The sequence below is a fragment of the Drosophila rhopaloa genome, unplaced genomic scaffold (genome assembly GCF_018152115.1).
Source record: "Drosophila rhopaloa isolate 14029-0021.01 unplaced genomic scaffold, ASM1815211v1 contig_150, whole genome shotgun sequence".
In the NCBI taxonomy this organism is placed as follows: domain Eukaryota; kingdom Metazoa; phylum Arthropoda; class Insecta; order Diptera; family Drosophilidae; genus Drosophila; species Drosophila rhopaloa.
In genome coordinates this window covers 2,322,927-2,335,248 of record NW_025335029.1, presented here as the reverse complement: position 1 = coordinate 2,335,248, position 12,322 = coordinate 2,322,927, and the positions used below count along the sequence as shown (strand labels likewise).

General features: G+C 37.1%; 1 protein-coding gene across 1 annotated transcript in view; it reads left to right on the top strand.

Annotated features, from left to right (window-relative positions):
* Nucleotides 1-12,322, top strand: part of LOC108046714 (basic-leucine zipper transcription factor A) — a 61,117-nt gene that overhangs the window by 17,019 nt on the left and 31,776 nt on the right. Inside the window, exon 2 of the mRNA XM_044456671.1 lies at nucleotides 6,758-6,852. The gene's annotated coding sequence lies outside the window, so the exon portion shown is untranslated. The remainder of the gene's footprint in view (nucleotides 1-6,757; nucleotides 6,853-12,322) is intronic.

Sequence of the window (12,322 nt, the reverse complement as noted above, 5' to 3'; positions counted from 1 at the left end):
GTGAACGCAATTTTCACGTGCAAACTTTGCTCTTCCAAAAGGCAACAAACAAACGAAGCAAATAAACCATGTGAAATGTGTTTGTGGCAATTGATTTATACGAAGTAAGGATACACTCTCCTGGGAGAAAAATAGGCGATAGTTGTGTGTAGGAAATAGGTGATTCGCTTATAAATTGATTGATGGGATATACTTCGAATCTGAGAAGTATTCACTTAAAATGATTCATATAATTAATGTCTGGACTAAAATCCTTTAATTGTGGGGGCCTCTGAACATCTTTATAATTAAAAACCAAAATTGTTTTTATATATTTTGTTGTCTAATAAGATCTAAAGTCTGGAATTGTGCTCGTAACTTAATTTACAAATATTTTCGGTATATGAATATTTTACGGTTTGTAAATATACATTGGAAGTCGATTTTCTTTATATATTTATGTGAAAGTTATTTTTTGTCTTCATAACTAATCAAAATATTTGATCACTAGAAATAAATAAAAAGAGATAATACCTAAAAAATGCTATTAGTTAATTTTGTATTATTTAATATTAAACAGCTTGAAAGTAATATATCGCAGTTTTGTAAATTAATTTCATTGTTAATTAAATATATTTATTAGAAAAGCTAGTTTTCCAAATGTTCTAACATTATGTTAGAAATTCCGGAGACTACATTGTCCCGAATAAATCCCAATAAGGAGTCTGTGTGTTTGAATGACAAACTTATGGGACTCCCCCACAGACTTAATTGCAGGGCATCCATAAAACAAGTGTAGCGCTGCGGCGTGGCATAAGTTGGCGCAAATAAAGTAAAGTAAGCTGCACAATTTTATTTCGTGCGTTGCGGAAAGCTCAGTTGGGGGCTGTCAGCAGGGGGATTGGGGGGTGGGAGGGGTCTGAAGGGCCAACTGGGCGAAGGATGATGGAACTGGGAGTCGGGTGCTGCCAGCTAATCTCAACAAACAAAGCGTGAAACTAACAATTCTGCAAATACAGACAAAACCGCACACCCGCGCACAAAGAGCGAGACAGAAGGTCGGGGGCGGTGACACGCCCACTGTGGGGGCGTGGGAGTGGGTGGTTGGGTAAAAGTTTGTCTTGCTCATTCGCGGGCCAAGATGAAACTTTATTTCAGCTTGGCAGAGAGCTACAGCCATCGAATTTATTTTCATGTCAGAGAAGAAAAGTACTCCTCCCACTTCCTTTTAAGCTAGTCGCATTTAGGATTGGCGTTAAATTGGCAAAAGGCGATGGCTAAGCAAATAATGAACTTGCTAATTTGGCTTGGCGGCGTGGCTAGCTAGGCGCCTGCAACAACGCGGCGTATGAGTGATGTTCGTGCATAAATTACGCATACGCTGCGTTGCACATCTTAAGCGCATTAAAGCCTCTTGAACGCGCTGCCCAAGTGGCCGCATAATAAGGCTAGAAATCTAAAGGGCGAAAGGACGTGGCGAGCAACAAGCGGCTGAGGCTCCAAGAGGCTAAGCTCTAATTTTCTCACGTACTTGTAAATTTTGCGGAAAACCGCAACAAATTCACTTATAAAAGTAATCTAGAAAGCGCGTACACAACCGGAAGCACGAAAAGGCGCGGGAAGCACGGCAAAAATCCGAGTCAAAAGGGAGGCAAGCTGAAACCTAAAAACGAAGCGGAAAAAAAGGAAACAAAACAGCGCACAAAACTCGTCGTCGTGTAAAGAATTGCGTTTGTCGCGACACGGTGAAAACTTTTGCTTTTGCAGGATGGTAGGGGCAATGGCACTCAGGACGAAGGACCAAGCTTAAAGCGACCCCCACTTTATCACAGATTTAAAACGAAATGAATGTAAGCACATTAAATGGCTTGGACTTGGGACTCCTATTAAAGGTTCATAGTCAAGGACTAGGAACGATTTTACCCGCGGCGTGGCTTGTTTGTCTTCCAGGGCGAATAAAAAAGTTTCAAATGCAAAGTTAGCTTGCGGAGAAAACAAGAAAGGATTTAATTGGAGAGCGATTTGTAGGGCGGTTAAGAACAAGACAAGTTGCTCTTATCATTTTGCTTAATTCGGAACCCTCGGGGAAAAGAGATTGAGTTAAGCTTTATGAAATTGCTTGAATCCAGAAGTTCTGAATATTTAGTTTCCATAATTATCAAAGATAGATTTAATTTAGAGAATAATTAATTTTGTAAATAGCAAAGCTCATTAGTAAATGAGTAATAATGAGGTTAATAATAATTTCGAAACAAAAAGAAACCAAAACCAATTTTAGTTATGGCATTCTGAAAAAGTTTAAAGATAAATAATAATAATTAAAATGTAAAAAAACTTTGAAATGGAAATGGAAACTATCCGAATTTTAGAACACCTTAAGATATCTAAAATATTAGTTAGCCTATGCCAATCAAATCTAGTTTGTTATAAAGTCCAACAGATATTTATGCTTCATTAATTAAATGAAAAGATTTAAATAAGCAGTAGTAAAAGTTATCTTACGTACTGTGTTCCAAAGACCAACAGTAATTAAAAAAAACTAACTTAATTAATTAATTGATTTGCCTAAGTAATCTGAAATAAAATGGGCTTATATAGAAAAATTCACTTTGAATTATTCTCAAATCAGATGGAATTCCAGCTTATTTCTGTTCAGAAGTTTCTGCGTTTAGAAAAGTTTTAGCCGCTTATCTAGGCTATTAGCTGAAAAGCTTTTTGAAGTCACACAATTCCAATTGTTGTGGCCTCTTTTTGTGGATTATTTAGTAGGTATGTTTTCTTTGTTAATTTCTTTGGTATCTTCGCACAGGCTGAGAGCCACACGAAATCTTCAACAAATGAATATTAAATAACCTGATAAAGTTGTTCCAAATTATTGCCCCCGGCACGAAACATCTGCCCAACCACGAAAATTTTCCCCAACCCCAAAGGCTATGTCTGCAATTAGAAAAACAACTTTTTCTGCTGTTCAACATTCGTTACAAGCGCTGAAAGTCTGAAAGTCGGTCGCAACAAATCCAATTTCCAGCTGCAAAGAAAAAAGTTAAATTATCAGAAGAAGAAAATAAATTGTAGCTTGGCGAAAAGTTGGGTCTTCTCCAAGGACAATGCCGGGATAGGCCAACCCATCCTATAGTTCGGTTTATTTCAGTACGAACCCCGCAGCTATGTGTCACAATTTTCCGGGACGGGTCCTTCATCGTTAATATCAGCTGATGGCGGAAAACCGGAAAACTTTTGGCTATGCTTTTAATAAACTTTTACTTGGCATTTGCCATTTGGCATTTATGCAAATTGCCATCACACAAATATTGAGTGGAATGGCCCCGACCAATAACAACAAATTTCAATTATGCCATCAAATCTATTTAGGTGTATAAATATTTGGGAGTTTCCTGCCGCAGCCCCACTCTTCATGCTGTAATTGTGGCGTGTAATTTACAGATTTTCTTGTTAAGATTGTGGCCAAAGTTTGCCTCCACTTCATCGACATTGTCCGTAGTTTTTTGGCCCTCGAGCAGGCCTTAATTGGCATGCCAGCCTGAAGAGTCAATATGCGGTATGTATAGAACACAAGTTGCACATAAATTTCCCGTTGAATATTTTACAACTCATTGTTGGGGTGTTTGCATTGTGGCTGCGTTAAAATTTGCCTGATTTGATTTCGTTTCAATTATACTCGAGCCGAAAATAAGCCCTTCCCCTCAAGAGACTTTTTGAAGTTCATTAACAAAATGAAGAAGGACTCGACCGAAGGGCAAAATAAATGTTGCCTACTTACCGGATGGCCAAATTAATCAATTATGCGTGTGTGTGGGCTTTGGTATGTATTTGTACTTAGGTCCCATTTGGTTAATTAATAAAAATGTTAACAATGAATGCGCTCTCGTCAATATTGTTTGCTAAGAATACAGAAATAAATAATTAAGTATGACTTACCTTAAATATTTAAAGAAATTTATCGACTATAATAAAATAGCAACAAGATGATAATTATTTTAAAAGCATTTTAATCCTGACGATGTTTTTACTTCTACCGATGTTGTCTTCCGTATAGCTTACTGTTGTATTATTGACACACAATCCAAGTTGATTAACTAAATATCTGTCCGAATTTCTCATGTTACCATAAGTACCATATCTCGTCTGCACACTCAGAATCGCTTTTTCCACTCAAAGAAATCAATCATAGCAACACTTGGTCCATTCACCACCACTGCCCTCTATTTGGCCGGATATGTTCTCTGGTCGTCCTGAAGTGCCTGGGTCATTTACTTTATTGATTACAACTTTCTCTTGTTTTCCGCAAGAAATACAAAAAAAAGCAACAGCAATTTGAGTTAAGCGTGGTAGTCTCCGTAGGTATATCCACAATAACTGGCAGGATTTTTCCCATAGATGACCGCAGAGGTGGAGAGCAAATGTATTCCCCACTCACACAAAAAAAGTTGCCACAAAAGTAGTATTGATTAAAGCTGCTTCATTTCAGGAAAATCGACCTGTCTTGGCTTTGTTTTTTTGTATGCTGTAATCGGATGAAATTGCATAAATACATTTTCAATTCGCTTGCAATCACTACAAATAAATAAAGCGTAAACCGAGCACCGAGGGGAGCATAAAACTGTCATAATTTATGAAGTTTATCATTTGGTTCCTGGCTTGTCTTTTTTATTTGTCGGGGCACCCAAAACGCATTTGTGTCAATTTAAATTTATGTAAACATAAAATGGCCAACCAAAAATAAAAAAATATAAACATCCCGTGTGAGAGATGTTGTCCTTTTTACTGGGATATCACATTTTTCATTCGCTTTCGGTGCTCTTTTTTGGAAATGCGGGGTATTTTGTCGGATTGATGTGGTTGGTATTTGATAAATAAATTATATTCGAATTTTATTCTCTACTTAATCACTGTGAAATGTAACGTATGTTGAGATATTTTGTACACTCTGTGCGAAACTTTATCTTAATGGTTCAATGTAATAGTTTATTTCTAAAATATTTAAAAAATTAAAAAAATGCAAAAATCGTATAAAAATTATTTTCTACATATTTAAATTGTGGCTTAAATTAAATAGTCAGCTTAAAAAATTAAACTTGGGATGTTAATATAAATCTTAAAAAGAGTACCCAAAAACCTTAAGCCCAAAAAGTGAAAAAATCTGCCTTCTTGGTTATCCTTCGAAGCTGCTCCTTCTTTTTTCCTCTTTATGATTTAATGCGCGCGGCACGCCGTGACGTTCACTTAGGCATGGACAACACAATAAAACTCCACAACAGCCAGAGGAATATCAATATGGGACGGGACTGGAGGGGCAGAAGTGGTGGGGCCGAAGGACAGGCCAGCAGGATACGCTTTCCTCTGCCGCCTGCGCACTTTTGACATTTCATTATCCTGTTAAGTATTCAAAAGTCAAGCAAGCAGGCACAGACACAGACACAGAAACAAGGACGAGGACCTGGTCTTGGCCATGGCCAGGACCCTGCCCTTCCAGAGGGGAATGTCCTGCTGCGTTACCAGCTTATCATTTATGCCAAACGCGTACTTTTTGGCTTTTAGTCGCAGCTCGCTCCTTGGCTCCCTTCTTCGCCATTTGTTTTGTCTGCCCGTAATGCCATGCGGAATTGCCTTTGTGTCCTTGCCGTTTATGACATTGTATTCGAATCTCCGTCTGTATGGCTGTGTATAAATTACATTACATAACAAGCAATATAACAAACGATAACAAACACCTTGCCACACACACATACGCACGTAGAGCAACAAGGAAACGGCAATGAGCAAATATGAAAAAAGGTGGCAGGAAGAAAAAAACAATTTAATAAAAATGTTTCAACGACTTCGATTCGGTAGAATCTGCTTTATGGCCTGGCATTTGTTTATGCCAAATGTTAATGATAGCTCGATATCTCATTTCCTTGTGTGGCTAACATAAACTGAATCGAATTGTGCTTGTCTCTGGTGAATTTAATTTTCTCACGTTACCCAATCGAATTTTATAATTTCTTGATTGATAATGAATGGATTTAACTGGTAATAGTTGATTATTGAAATTTGCATTTAAGAATTCATACAATTTAATTATTATCAGACTTGACATATTCAAGTCTTTCTTAATTTAATTTTGCCCAAGAAACAATTTGTTTATTTCATTTCATTTTATTTTACTTTGGTGTATTTAATATGACGAAGCCACACACAGAAATATTTGATTGTCTATTGATTGACCAAGCCGACAAAACCGACAATTAAATGAACGACAAAAAGTCATTTTAAAACCTTACAAAACCGATCAATAAGTTGTTTATGCACTAGTAGCCTTAAACCTTAATGTTTTAAGAATGTCTCGCCCGATTGCATTTTATTTACTTTTAATAGTTTTAAACCGAATTTAAAATGTTTCATTGTGAGTGAGTATATGTCAAAAACGCTGGTTTGAAACTCTTGCCAAGCAAATACAAATAATCTAATTGTGTGATATATATTAAAGAGGATATTTTTTAAAAGCTTCTTCTTATTTGTGATTAATATCTTCTTTTGGGTTACTGTATGGCTACGTTTTCAAAACTTTAATTGTTTGTCAATTAAAATAGACAATCGATTTAACCGCAAAAAGTTAATTAAATTCTTTGCTGAAACTCCAACAGGATAGTGCTCCCGGTCCACTTACTGACACACCCTCTAATCCTTGATGAACCCAGTAGATCTCTATCCGAGCATCTCAATAAAGCAATCAGTGTGTACCAACTCGCAGTATAAATTTCATTTTCCCTTGCAGGTCACCCGAGGAGGAGAAGGAGGTGGATCCTTGGAGCGGGAGGAGCAGCCAATGCAACCTGCACAGACATCATTAGACGTGAATAGCAACCACACGTGAGTAACTCGGGGCCTTTGCGCCCGCAGACAAACACAGACTATATCGACACTATATATCTCGGACATGTGTCGGCCATCAACTTATGCAATCAACGATTTGGCTTTGACCGGGCAAACTGACTGCCGGCCGTTGGGTGCTATGTAAACGGAGCAAAGGCGATGGGCCCAAGGAGCAGGACGAGAGGCCAGGACGAATGTTTATTTAAGCATAAAGCCACGTACGACCTAACACACACACATGCCCATTCGTACACTAAGAAAACATTTATTAAAATAAATACTAGTGATTTTACTTGAAATCAGATATTTTTTAATGAACTATAATTCTAGGATGTATATTTTAAATTTTATAACTGAGATACCCAAATATGCTTGGTGATTTTTTGCGATTTTTAAACAGTTGAGTTATTTTGAGAGGTTACACATATTCTTTCCCTATTCGATTTTTAAAAGATATATCTTTAAAATAATTATTAAAAAATTAGTAGAATAGCGTTTTTTTTATAAATTAAAAGCGTTTAGGTAATTGAACAAAAACTGATTAATTAAATATTTACAATTTTATAATTGTACATATATTCTTTCCCTACTAGATTTTTAAAGGATATATATTTAAAATAATTAACATAAAATTAGTAGAATAACGTTTTTTTTTTAATTAAAAGAGTAAAAGTAATTGAACAAAAACTAATTAATTAAATATTTACAATTTTATAATTGTACATAAACTGATTAACTTACAATTTAATAAAATTTAACTGATCCTATTTTATCAATAATACAAATTTTTTATCAGAATCAAGTAATATATATTGAAGGCAATAATCGAGCATGTATTCTGTGATTTGTGTTATGTGTACTCCTACTCTCCTTTAGTGTGTGTGTGTTGGGAGCTATGTACTTAGGCACAGCTGTACTTGCAGTCCTTGCCTGGTAATTACATACAGACTACGGGAAGGACTCCGCCCACTTCGTCTCCCTTCAAGCCATTCCCCCTTCTCCTAGGGCGGCTGGATAAATATTTGGTTTAACCTTTTTCCTTTTGTGTGGCTTTGTATTTGCCTTTGGTTTTATGGCAGCAGCGCCTGTGTCACTATTTCATTTCGATTTGAGCCAAGTTTGCCGCAGTCCTTAGCCAGATTTGTATCCTTAATTTATTTGTTTGCGATTTTCTGATATTTTGTAATTGAGTTTTTCCTCTTTTTATGCTGATGAGGGTTTAGGCGCACGGCCATAAAGGATGTCAAAAAATAGGGAAGCCAAAGCAAACTGTTGATATTCATTGGACATGACACGTTCACAGGCAGGATATTTATATTAGGACGTGAATGTGAAAGAAAATATGTCCCCTGGGATGCTGGGGGGAAGTACTCAGAGTCCTTAGTAGTCTTAATTTATCGCTATGAATGAATCACTTTGCGACAGACTTTGTTTCTTGGAAGGACACGTACCTCTGGCGACAGGATCTACTTTTGACTTAATTTGATTTCACCCGAATGAATTTCAATTAGCTGCAAATGAAATTTACGCTACGTTAAGTGATTCGCAGAAAGATAAAAGGGTTTTCCGTCCAACTAGCTGAAACGGATGAAGAATTAAATTGCAGGAAAATTTCCTTTTCTTCTTTGGTCTCAGATTGATTATGATTTGTATCTCAGAACTTTTCCCCACCCACAATTCATGTTCCTGCCGTAAAGCCTTTGTTAAGCACCAACACTTAACCGTGTCAAGCTCGGATTTATAGCTCCATGAGCACTTCACATCCTTCAGATACCTTCTCCGCAATCTCCGCAACCACCAGATTGTTACTCAGCACTCTCCTCGTTGTTAGTTTTCCCATTTCGGAAGGGAGTTGATTGATTTCTGTTCTAGTCGGGTCAAAGAGCAGTCTGAGCCTGCACTCCCCTACATCCGACCCAATACTTCCAGTCTGACGGTATATTGACGCGCAGTCATAAATAAAAACACTCAGATATTCATGCCAATGATTCCTTCTATTTTTGGTTTGGGCTATACTCGTCCCCCGACTGTTGTTGTTCATTGAGAAGAGCCTGCGGCAAAAACACTCCTACCACTCCTAGACTCCAGCTACATTCATCTACACAGGGAACAATAAGATACAAGAAAATAAAATAATAACAATATACAAAATCGTGATAAAATTATGTTTTGGTAAATGACTTTTGTTTTTTAAAATATGGGTTCATTGATTTAAATGCAGATTTAGAAAGCAAATCAAAGTATAATTTAATTAGGTACAGGTCGACAAAAAAATCAAAAATCTAAAAATATTTATATCTTAAAATGTGAGACGTAAATTTACATCCTTATACCAATTGATTACAAGTAAATAATGAATTTAAATTCGTTTTTTGGAATTCAATGTTAGAAAATAAAGTTTTTTATTATTATTCATTAAGTGTTGTTATTCATGTAATGTCTATTTATCTAATATTTGTTCTTTATTTACTTTGTACTTCTTTATTTATGTATTATTATTAAATACATTTTTTTTTGTGTACTCATGTTGCATGTTGGCGTTGCCTGGTTTTGATCCATTTGCAGCTTGAGGTTAGAGATTGGGGGTCTGACTCCTTGAATGCTGAGCGTTTTGTTGATGATTTGCGTGTTGTTGAATAATTGATGGAATGACAATCTTTCGATGTGTCAGCATTGTTGTCACGCGTTGTTATCATCCCGAAAAGCGGCATCAACATGATTGCGATGATTGTGTTCATCATCATTATGACGCGAATGCCAGTGTTGTCACCGCTGACAGCAGTCGTTGGCATCGTGTGTGTTCTGAATAATAAGATGCTAACGTTGCAATACACCCGCCAACACACCCAGATACCACGGCTTATGAATGATGAGCAGTCAAACAATCGGCTTTGCCCTCCAGCCATCGGGATTTATACTGATTTTCATGGGAGTGAGACATAAAAATGCGGCATCAGTTGCTAATGCCTGGCTCATTATGCTCAACTTCAAAAATTAAACAAGATTAATTTGTTGGCTCGTTTAAAATGGCTTAACAATATCATTAATTTCATTGGCCCGTCCAAACCAAAGTAAACATATTCCGGCGGACAAACGTGGCTTAAATCCGCTTTAAAGCGTCGAATTATGAGATGGTCGGGCGTATCATTAATCAATTTACGGGTAAATGGCCATTTAAAGAGGTCATCAAATCCTGTCAGCGAAGCCCCAATTTGAGTTCAGATTTTTGCAACTCGTATTTTTTGTGGGTCAAACTTTTTGCTGCATAATTTTTTTGGGCCCTCCAGGGCTAGTTCCGTCTTTTTGTTATCTATTCATTAAATTTAATGATATAGCTCCCCAGTGTTGTCCCATCCGGTTCTGTTTTGAAGTCATCAGGACGCTGTGGCAAACATTTTTAAACGGACCTGCTCATTTCCGAAGTGACACACACATTTTCGCCCCGGATCGCCTCGAGCTGAATGGGTTGCTCTTGGGGTTGGCCCAGCTCCTCCTTCCTTTCATCATAATTATAAACACAAAACAGACGGCAGGATGGATGGATGGCTGGATGGCTGGGTAAATGGATGGGTTTTTCACTTGCTTTGCTCCTTTTTCCTTGCACTTTTCCATTCAAGGCGAGCAACATGTGGCAATATGGTTGGCCCACATTCGCCTCGCAATTAACAGATCAGAGAGATGTAGTCTCGGAGCTGTACATTAAAGGGTTCTTCTAGGACCTGTGATTCCGGGCCTCCTTTGTTAACTGTTCTCATGCGCCTCGTTGGCATTTATTATTGTTGACTGTTCTGGCCCGGTCCACAGTCTCCATGTCCATGTCCATTTCCATTTCCATTCCATTCGCATTTACATTTCCCCCGTCATCGTTCATTGTAATTGTGATAATTACGAGAAGGATAGCTCCTTGGGAGCGGCACCTTAATGAAGCAGCATTCAATGCAGTCCATTGATGCAGTCCTTCTGCATCCGAATGGGCATTTCACACAAGTTGAGTATGAGTGATGGCCACTCATCCGTCACCAGGCCGATGTCCTCGTTCTGTTTATCCACTTAGCAGCTCACGAGGTCCGTGTCGTTAATTGAAATCTTTCGCATTAAACCACCCGCCATTCGTACCGCCTCTTTGCTTTTCCACTTTGTAGCCAGCCTGCCGCTCATTGTTTTTGTTATTAAAGTTTAATTAAATACCTTTTTGAAAATGCTCACGCATGAGTGGAAAATATTTTTTAATGAGCTTTTTGCGCCTTTTGTGCGCAAAATGAAATACACGCCGCTGCGACGTTGGCAACATGGCGTATGCGTGTTCTTAGCGCGTAAATTGATTGCAAACAAAAAGGCGCACACAGACACACACACACACATCATGCGAAATAATTACCACTCCCAGACGTAAAAGATCCACCATAAATATATCGGCTTTCATATTTTTCATTTATCGCGAAAGTGTGAAAATGCGGGTGATTTTGGGGCGGCTTAAACCCTTGGGAACAAGAGGAAATTATTAAATGTGCTCATCCGCATCAATTGCAGTTTCCTATGAAAAATTTTAACTTCCGTTATAAATACGCTTCTGAATCAAAATCAATTAGCAAGATTATTGAGCTGAATATTGATCAAACAATTTACTGCAATTATTTGCCTTTAGGAGAAAAGCTCTCAGGGGAAAACAATTAGTCTTTACAATTCAATTCATTTTGTTCTCTATGAAATTTGATACTCTCAATCAGAAATGATAGGTTATTGTTTCACTATAACAGCTTTTTGACAAGCATATTTTCTTGACTGTGAAATAAATACCTAAATTAAAGATATCCATTAGCATTGCAACTAAATAACTAATTTGAAATGCTTTAAAGCTCAGTGTTACCTATTAACATTTAATGTTTTATTTCATTTTCATATTATCTTATTTTTTCTCTACAATTTTCCTTTAAATTTAAAACACAAATTGTACAAACTTCTGCTTAATTATGCATAGCTTATATAAAATCTTTTCGCACATTTCTGCCTTTGGCAAGGTTATCCTTTGTTACTCAGCTGTATTTCTTTCCGACATTTTGGTTTATTTTACTGTGAATCCACTTTAAAAAGTAAATAAAAACCAACAAGATATAAACAGTAACCTTGTCCTAAAACCGGATGTATAGAAACCAATGAAAATGATAACTATCGCAGAACTTTTGTAAGAACCTGTTCATTGAGCTTTTAATCCTAGTAACCAGATTAATTACGCCTAGCAGAGGTGCAAAAAAGGCTAACATAAAAACTTCGTCTTCTGTGAATAAAAAATAAATTTGGTGAAAATGTTAAAGGTTGGTGCAGGTGTGAAAAACTTTGGAAAATGTAAAAAGAGGCTAAGGAAAAGCAAACTGAAATGCAAAACAAAAACTTGGGGAGAGGGCGTGAACAGCCGTAACCATGGCCGTAGTCGTAACCATTAGCCGTAACCAAAAACCGAGCCAGACAT